The sequence below is a fragment of the Gouania willdenowi genome, unplaced genomic scaffold (genome assembly GCF_900634775.1).
Source record: "Gouania willdenowi unplaced genomic scaffold, fGouWil2.1 scaffold_63_arrow_ctg1, whole genome shotgun sequence".
NCBI lineage: Eukaryota > Metazoa > Chordata > Actinopteri > Blenniiformes > Gobiesocidae > Gouania > Gouania willdenowi.
Window position 1 is genome coordinate 19,989 of NW_021145228.1, and position 10,222 is coordinate 30,210.

Consider the following 10,222-nt stretch of genomic DNA (forward strand, 5'->3'; position numbering starts at 1 on the left):
CAGATCAACACCAATGATCTTTTCTGCAGTCCTGACTATCCTTTGTAGTCTGTGTCTGTCTAGTTTGGTTGAAGATCCAAACCAGACAGTGATGGAGGTGCACAGAACAGACTGAATGATGGAGGTGTAGAACATGATCAGCAGCTCCTGGGGCAGGTTGAACTTCCTCAGCTGACGCAGGAAGTACATCCTCTGCTGTGCCTTTTTTCTGGTTGAGTCTATGTGGGAGGTCCACTTCAGGTCCTGTGAGATTGTGGATCCCAAGAACCTGAAGGAGTCCACGGTAGCCAATTCCCTATTTAAAATGGTAAGGGGGGGGAGTGGGGGGGGATTTCTTCTGAAGTCCACTGTCATCTCCACGGTCTTGAACGGGTTCAGTTCCAGGTGGTTCTGACTGCACCAAAGAGCCAGCTGTTCCACCTCCCGTCTGAAGACAGACTCGTCCCCATCCCTGATGAGACCGATGACGGTGGTGTCATCTGCAAACTTCAGGAGTTTCACAGAGGGGTCCCCTGAGGTGCAGTCATTGGTGTAGAGGGAGAATAGCAGTGGGGAGAGAACACACCCCTGGGGGGCGCCAGTGCTGAGTGACCGGGTGCCAGATGTGATGCTTCCCAGCCTTACTTGCTGCTTCCTGTCAGTCAGGAAGTTGGTGATCCACTGACAGGTGGAGGCCGGCACTGTGAGCTGGGTGAGTTTCTGGTGAAGGATGTCCGGGATGATGGTGTTGAATGCAGAGCTGAAATCCACAAACAGGATCCTAGCGTAGGTCCCTGGGGAGTCGAGGTGGTGCAGGATGTAGTTCAGTCCAATGTTGACTGCATCCTCGACAGACCTGTTTGCCCGATAGGCAAACTGCAGGGGGTCCAGCAGGGGTCCTGTGATCACCATCATCATCTCCCTGAACACTATCTGTTCCCTGTCCTTCTCCATCACTCATCTGATTGTTTACCTCTGAGTGACAGCAAACAATATATGAAACACATTACTATACATTTTAAATCATTATACTAGATTTAGATCCCCCACTAGAAAAAGCCCTGTGATGCATAAAGGCCTGAATATGGTATATATTTCTACATGTCTGCACTGATAAACAAACCTCCAGTTTCTGATGGTTGACCATACTTTGCAGTCCTGTCTTCCTCAACCCCCTGCCCCATGTTGCTGCTTGTCTCTCGCGGTGAAAGAAAGGGGTCAACAAAGGACATGACAACAGGGTATTTCCACCGTTTGAAAATAGCTGGTGTTAGCGGCTAATGCTATCATTAGCTAATGCTATCATTAGCTAATGCTATCATTAGCTAATGCTATCCTCGCTCACTGCCGACTTTCAAAGATGAAAACTACAGAGAGAACATTTACCTGCTGCTCCACCTCCTCGCTGATTCTCCTCCACACCAAATCCTTCCTGGTCCTGGTTAAAATAACAGGCCGTGTCATACAGCTCCCTGTGGTCACACACCGCTACGATTAGCTTCTCCTCAATGGTTGAACGGGTGAAAATGCTGGTTTCCGTGTTGCCTGCCTGACGTCATTGCCAACAAGGACTCTGATTGGCTTTCGCGCCTGCGCGTCACGCGAAACAGCTGCTGGAGTTCAATATTTTCAACTCAAGCGAACGGCGAATATCACGAAAATCGGGAGCGCGCTTGCAGCAGCCTTCGCTTTCCACGCGCGAAACAGTCCGCGCCGCCCCACCGGCGAATAATTCGCCTCCCAGCGCGTCTAAACCATTGACTTTGCATGTAATCTGTTCGCTTGTGCCGCAGAAACCGCGTTTGGTGTAAACGCAGCATAAGTCCATTGTTGCATTGTCGGTAAACAGTGGAGAGGATGCATTCAAAGGCAAATGGGCATTGTGAAACTGTAAGCTACCATGCAAGCCGCCAATTATAGCGTAACGAGCCGCATGTGGCTCGCGAGCCGCGCAATGAGTAACTGTGCCTTAGAGTGAGGGTTGTTAGAGGCTGCCCTTGTCAACACTGGAAAAAAGGCCATTCTAAAAATAAGCAAAAAAAAAGTTAAAACAAGATATTTTTGCTTGAAATAAGCAAAAAAATCTGCCAATGGAACAAGTGAAAATTCTCTTGGTAAGATATCTTGAAATAAGACAATATCTTTAAGCCTTAGAAGATTATGGTGATCTTGAAATTAGCTGGGAAAACTCCTTTTTAGCTATAATTTACTAGTATTGAGATGTTTTTTGTCTCATAATAAGCTTGTGATGCTCAAAAAGAGTATTTTCCCCTCAAAAGTAGCATCTTCACCCTGTTTGTTACAAGCATATTTAACTCATTTTTATTTATTTAATTGTTACACTGTTCTAGATTTAAGTCCACCACCTACTTGAAATGAGATTAGAAACTGGCATTTTGAGACAAAATGTCTTGAAGTTATCATTCCTGACTCATATTAGGCAGTGCTCTTTTGCAATAACAAGACATAATTGACCATTCTGTCATCATTTTAAGTGTATTTACCTTATTGTATGCGCTACAAAAGTAATACTGTTCTAGACTCAAGACATTCACCTACTAGATTCAAGACATTAACTTCTTCTTATAAGACAGAAAAAATGACAATTAGTCATGCACTTTACCAACTGTTTATTTAAACAGCAGCAAGTCCCAGAGGACTGCATAAAAGGGAAACAGCTTAATTTACCTCAACATTTTGGCTCACAGTATCTATGGAACTGCAATATAAAAACATAGCAGAACATGCCAAATATGTGAGTGAGTTAAGGCCAGGTCCAAACATCTGACCAATGTGCCCCTCAAAACATGTACAAAATGCACATTCAAAGCACTTGCTACACTTAAACTGCATCTGCTGAACAGACAATTAGCTGTTTAAACTCAATATCAACTGTTAAGTTAAAATAAAAACATAAGCAGAATCTGCACTAAATTATGCAAATAACACACAATTTATAACATCACATCGGTATGTACTAATGTTGTTGTGTACCCAAAATTAAACTAACTTTCAACTGACAATCAATACCAATGAACAGGAACTGTAGTACCTTTTGAAGGGAGAGGGGCAGTGCTATGCTACACCATTTCTGACCACTGGATTTATTGGCCAATAAAAGCTTTCCACTCAGTCATGCTCTTCTTGTAAGACGATGTGAGATCTCTCATGGATTTTGTCTAAGAGGACCTCTGTCTGGATGACTGAAAGCAGAGTGGCTACACACTTTGGATAAGTCAGGTGTAGTGTATAATAGTAGGCCATGAGGTATAAAACACTCTCGCTAAGCTCGTCTTTTGGAAAGGTGGTTATTGCCACATCTCCTACCGCTAGGAGGCAGTTGGAGGGACAGACAATCACGACTGGGCAGGAGAGAGGGCATTTCTTCAAGTAGGAATTGGGGTCTTCTGCTTCCTGTAACACATAACAGATATCCTTCCGTTAGGATAAAGCAATTTGGTCATTTGGAACCAAGGGTAGAGGGTTGTTTACAAAACACAACTTTACAAAGCAAAATTCAGACAAAAGTTACAGTATTGAGAAGCTCCACCTTAAAGTGCTGTTTTAAACTATCCCCAGTGCATTTACTGTTACACACACATCTAGCCTTCCAAAAGAACTAAAAACCAAGGCAAGGCTATTCTTGCTTGGCAGCAGGTTTTTTCACTCTTATAATAACCATGTAATGCATCCGTTCTTGTTCATACTGTGACATAACCAAAGGCATCTACCCAGTGAAAATCATCTTTCTAAAAAACACTTAAAAAGGTAGGGTCTGGGATTCTCTTTTTTGGCCATTTTTGCAAAATCACTTGAAATCCTATTTCTAACCCATTTACAGCCACTAAGTTGGAAGCACTGACATGGAAATGAAACAAGTTAATAATCTGTGGAATGGACAGGTCTTGAAAAATTCCAGCCTAATATTTCCAAGACCACCTAGTAGCATTGGACAGTAAATTTGTCAATCAAACGGTCATCGAATGGGTGGAGTCAGGGGCAGCGTTGGAGGCAAGAGGGGAGGACCATTTGGGTTGTGTATTTTCAAAATCTGCCAGCTGTTTTGCGAATCCCAGACCCTACCTTTAAGGCTTAGAACATACAGTATGTGAATAGGAATTACATTGGGTGTTGTCTGGGGAAGCACCTTCAGTTATCATTTTTACTACAGTCAAAATGATCCTGCAACATTTTACACAGCTCACCTCAAGGACATGCACCAGAGCCTCACTCACATCTCGTACCCTCTTTGGAGAAGCAGACGTGGAGGGGAGCAGTGATGGCAGCACACGTAGGATCTCAAGAGCCTGTTCAGCTTTTCAGGAAAAAATTTATGACTTTAACACTTGGACAAAGTGCACAAGGTAAAATCAGATAAAAAAAAAAAAAAAAAAAAAAAAAAAGGTGTACAACAGACAATGCTTAAAAAACAAAACAAAACATTCAGCAAATAATCGGATAGCAACCATAGATGAAAAAGGACGACAAAACACTAGCTCATGTACTTGACAATAAACATGCCTGAAGGTCCACTCTTTACCCTATTCTCTAATAACACCAAGAGAGCATTCCCTACCTTTGTCCATTCCCATTGGGGGTTTCAGCACCTTTTTCCATACTCCAAAAAACTGCACCCTCTGGCAGAAGTCATGCCATCTTCCCTTCAATTCATTGATGAAGTTGGCATTATCCTTATCCAAAATGCGCTGAAGCTCCTCCATCACCTATGATTTAAGAGGTTATTGGTATTTTAAACATTGTGTGTGATACCATGGTTTTAATCATGCACAGTCAATAATGACTTACATGTCCAATGTCTTTAAAACAAGGATATGCTTCTAAAACCTTCTTGGGTCTGTCCTCCTCACGAACGGTATTTGAATCAATGAATGCTCTTCTGGCCATAAATTCCAAATCCAAGAGATGAGAGACATCCTGGTGGTTTGGATTTTTTCTTTTATACAAAGTTTGTAGGGTCTTGTAGTGCCTGACCAAGTTTGCTGGACTGTCAACATCTGCAGACTTGTTAGCTGTAAGACACAAAAATGCATAATTAATGCCTCAGTTTAAAAAAAGTTCATCTCATGTTGTTGGATGACAAAAAAAAAAAAAACCATCAGAAATGTAATTATATAGCACCTTACAACAACGCTCAGGTTGATAAATGTTCTTTACAACTGTGAAAACCCACAAAACAGATAAAGCAGAACTATACAGAGCAAGAATTACCAGAAAGGGACGAAGTCAAAAACACGCCAAAACCATACAGTAACAACAAAATTATTAAAAGAATATAAAAAAACACCTTAAAACCAAAACATCAAAGTGCTAAAAATCTAAAAAGCCTGTTTAATTAAATGGGTCTTGAGTTTAGCTTTGAACAGCGGCAGGTCAGTGATGGAGCGTAACTGTTGGGGAAGATTATTCCACATTGTTGGACCTGCCACTGAAAAAGACCGGCACCCCCCATTGCTTGTATCTGGATCGAGGCACCTCCAACAAATGTTGACCAGCAGAACGTAAAGCTCTGCTGGGCCGGTGGGTTTTCAGAAGCTCCGACTGATAAGGTGGTGCAAGACCGTTCAGGGCTTCTAAAACAAACAACAGTAGCTTAAACTGTATCCTGAACCGAACTGGGAGTCAGTGCAGAGACATGAGGACAGGAGTGATGTGATCATGTTTACGTGTTAGTTAGGAGGCGGGCGGCAGAATTCTGTACCAGCTGTAAACGGGAGGTGCAGGTTTTATTAATACCGACATATAAAGCGTTGCAGTAATCGAGTCTGGAGCTAATGAAGGCATGGACGGCCTTCTCCAGATCATTGCGGCTCAGCAGCCGAAGCTGAAAAAAAGCTTATTTTTACAACAGAATCTACTTGTTTGTCCAGTTTTAGGCAGCGGCCCAGTTTCACCCCCAGATTCCTCACCATCTGGAGGTTAAGACCAAGACTGGGCAAAGCCATTTCAGGTTTATTGGAGGCATCAAATAAGATCCACTCAGTTTTATTATTGTTTAAATGGAGGACATTTTGGGAGAGCCAATGTTTTATGTCTTTAATTAACAATTAACATAATATGCCATAAATAGTATATTCTTTTTTGTTGTTATTATTATTATTATTATTATTATTATTATTATTATTATTATTATTATTATTATTATTATTATTATTATTATAATAACAAAAAACTACCATAAAAATCATATATTAATATTAGATCAACTTTAAACATCAGCCCTGATCCTAAATACCAAACAACTATTAATTTCTGGAATTTTAACCATTTAAATGCCATTTAAAAAAACAAAACAAAAAAAAACAAAAAACATTTTTTGTATAATAAATGCATGAGACCTAATTGCAATCTCATAAAATTGCATGTACGCACAAAACTACACCCCTACACAGATGCACGTACCCCGACTACACACAGTCATGAGGCAGTTGGACAAACTCACCATCAGGACTGGAGAAGGCAGAGGGTGCTTCTTCAGGAAGGCTTTGGGATCTTCTTCCTTCAACACATAACACAGAAATACTTCTGATAGGATAATGTACTTTAAGGATAATTTTGGAACTAAAATTAATTACATTCAATTAAAAAGAGCAAAAATGCCACAGATGAGACATATGGGTTTTAAATACATAACATTTGATATGCTGGAGAGGATATAGAAAGTAATGATACCAGCTTTTTATTAATACCAGATTTCTGGTAGAACTTAATTTCTACAATAATGTTAATACTTTGAAAATAAAACAGTACAAATATAGTGTAAACAAGAATCCTCTGATGATGTCAATTTAAAAGCCTTTCACTTCTGTCATGTCAGTACTGTTATGATGACCAATAAAGTGGGTTTATTAGTTAATCTAAAATATAAATACCTCATAAGGACAAATGTGTAAATGCAAAGTTGAAACTCACTTTCTTTACCGTCTGAGCCTGGGCTGCCAGTTCCTTCTGTGGACCGATCCAGAATTATAGTTGAGTCGCTTGAATCCATTTCATCCGTGTCTGTTGGCGGCTCAAGACAGCGCCTCTTTGAAGAGCTGCAAAGATTAGTCAATCAATTAGTTGTCAACAACTAAAATCAATCCATCTGACTTTACTTGTATAGCACTTTTCATACAAACAAAATGTAACACAAAGTGCTTAGTAATAAAGCAATATCCCCCGCACAGATCCAAAGCAATTACCTTGTGGTCAAACACTAAAATAAGAGCATCCATTAAAAAACAGGAAGTGAGGAATTTTTTTTTTTAATGTCCAAATATGATTTAAGTTTCTATAATGTGAAAAAGTTCTAGCTTCTTTAGTCCTCTATGACAGTGACATTAATATCCTTAGGTTGTGGACCAAACAAGACTTTTGAGGACATCACCTTGGACTTTATATTGACCAGACAACTGATCAATTAATCTTGAAAATGATTAACAGATCAATCTTTAATGAAAATAATCTTTAGATACAGCTCACCTCTTTGAATGTCTCCAATCTGGGGTTCTTTTTTGGGGGGATCTCACATTTTGTAATCTTTTGTACAGCTGTGAGTACACAGTGAGCTGCACAAGAAATTTAATACATTATTCAAATCACTGCTAAAAATGTCCAACATGAAACACAGTCATCAACTGGATACATTTCACTTACCCATGTATGGAGGCCTTGGTCCTGCAGCATGGGATAGTACAGCACGATTCTTTTTGCCATTGCTGTAATTTCTGGCTTTGATGGGTATCTGTGTGATTCTCTATCACCCTTTGCCCTCAGGATTGCGATCATACTGGTCATGGTGTTTCGAATGAGCCGGCATCTGAGCTCCTTTGACATCTGGCAGTTAAGCTGTTCACCTCTCTTCGACAACTCAAAATACTGCTGTCGGACTTGCTCAAGTTCTGTGTCGGTGTGCAACACATATTCCGGAAAGGTTAATTTCACAACCTTTTCAGGGGTTGTGTACTTTGCAGGACTTGCTTTCACAGGAGTGGATGTCTGTTGCATTGGTGATGTATTACAGGAGGAACTGCTCGATGATTTTGAGTGTTCTTGGCCACACTCCTGTAAGATAAAAAAAGATAATGAACTACTGCAAAAAGCAACATTTGTTTTTTTGTGACAACACAAATGTAGCATTGACAGCTGTACATGTATAAATAAACAATGTTCCATTTTAGGGGTGAATTGCTTACATCAACTAACTGAACACCTATCAATCTAAACTGAATTGATCACACATGTAGACTACCATGGCTGTTCCAAAGATACCATGCTGTTAGCTCAATGTGCTGCTGCCAACTTAAATAGGTGGATAGTTTCGGCCACTTAACTGAGAAACTGACCTCATCCAACGCACCATGACAGGCACGCCAGACTGCTTTTCTCCGTAAGAAGTTCTCTGGGCCTGGGAAAAGATCCCGCAAGTCTTCACGAGACAGGGTGTTCATCATTGTCTCTGTGATGTTTGCAGCTATGAAAACATTGGAAGACAAACATAGCAAGATGAAACAGTGCCATAGCAATGAAACTGCATGAGACTGTTAGAAGTTGACACTACATTCAAATTAGGCAGCTAGTGTTAACCAGCTAAGTATAGAAATACAGAAACCTCATTGGCTGCTGTTGGATGTCATATAGACGTTACTAGTACAACAACTACAGCTGCAACTAAGAATTTTCCTAGTGACCAACAATTTTCATTTGACCATTAGTTTACTAGTCTTCACAGTTTATGAATTTAGCTGGAAAATTCACTTTGCTTTTGGTCTGAACACAACATAATATTTATTATAATAATTTGTTATATAAAATTTGTCATAATATAACATTATCCCCAAAGCGCAATTGAGTTCCTACAGTTCACCGATCACACACAACCCTTCACACAACAGGTGGGAAGGAGCGTGATGTGACCAATGGGAGAGTTTGAGGCCCACCGTCATATGTGGAGCAGCCAGGAAGCAATTAGCTTCTTCTTTAGCTTCAATTAGTTCTCTGCATTCCTGCCAGCGGAGCTGAAGTCAGCATCCAATGTGAACATTTTTAAATCAAAGTTAAAGGCACTTTTTTTCTCTACTGCATATGATTGAGAGAGAGATTTTTTGTCATGTTGTTGATGTCATGATGATTTTACTGATGATTTTAATTGATTTTACTGATGATTTTAAATGTTCTTATTGATTTAAATGTTCTTATTGATTTTAAACAATTGAATGTTTTATCATGTAAAGCACATTGAGTTGCCTTGAGTATGAAATGCGCTATATAAATAAATTTGCCTTGCCTTGCCTTGCCTTGCCTACGTTCAAAATGATAAAGAATAATATTTGCATACATTACCCCTTAAAATCGACACTGCGACATCATCCAAGTCTTCCATGCTGTTAGCTGACTTAGCTAGCTAGTTAGCTCCGCTAACCGCAGTTCGCCTAGCTGTCTCTGTTCGACTGCAACGACACACAATATATACTGAAAACCCACAAAACGTCGATAACATTCAAAGTGTGTGAGGGATGAACTACAAAGAATAAGCACGTATGTCGAAGGCTCACCTTACAATGAAACACACCGTCAATCCTAGTTCAAATTCTTTATAACGTTGGTTTACGGCCAAATTCTCATTTGCAGCAGCTAGCGGGCGGGTGTAACCATAGTAACGAGGTTTTACGGCAGACTTGCTCTACCGCCTGTGACCTGCCTGTGACGACTAGTTAACCGTTTTCTTGTCTGCGACATCATTGCTTCAACATGATTTGGCGTTGCTTCATATGCTACATATTTGTGGCATTGTCTCTGAAACAACTTCTGAGTCACATTAACACTAGCATGCCCAAGGTTTTCTTACTCCTGCTGCCCTGCCCAGAGGCCGCCAAATGACACTCATTTGCAACTCAGTGGGGCCACCTCTCTTATGTAAATGCAGCCATTCGATCGGAATGTGCAGCTGGGCAGTGACAAACTTTGGGGGTTGGTGTAAATGATGGCCAGTGTTGAGAAACCAGTGTTTCTTCCATGTAGATGATGGTTGTTAATCCAAATAACATTATATGGAATTATTGGATAAGAATGGCCAAATTAATATGAGCCATGTGTGTTGTGATCAATTAATAAACCACAATAAATAAAATTAAAAAAAGAAAAACAGTAATAAAGCAACCAAGCTCCTGTTTCCTACTCCTGTATTTTCACTATTTACCTTTATTGTTTTTGTGCTTATAAATCAAATGTATTGTTGCTATTT

The 10,222-nt window shown here is 40.1% G+C and overlaps 1 long non-coding RNA gene across 1 annotated transcript; it reads right to left on the reverse strand.

Moving 5' to 3' along the window:
- Positions 1 to 4,876: 4,876 nt before the first annotated feature.
- LOC114460787 (uncharacterized) lies at positions 4,877 to 7,027 on the reverse strand. The gene is made up of 3 exons (XR_003673738.1): positions 6,910 to 7,027; positions 6,440 to 6,496; positions 4,877 to 5,009 (listed from the first exon to the last, which is right to left on the reverse strand). It is a non-coding gene; the product is annotated as an uncharacterized LOC114460787 (long non-coding RNA).
- Between the last annotated feature and the right edge of the window lie 3,195 nt (positions 7,028 to 10,222).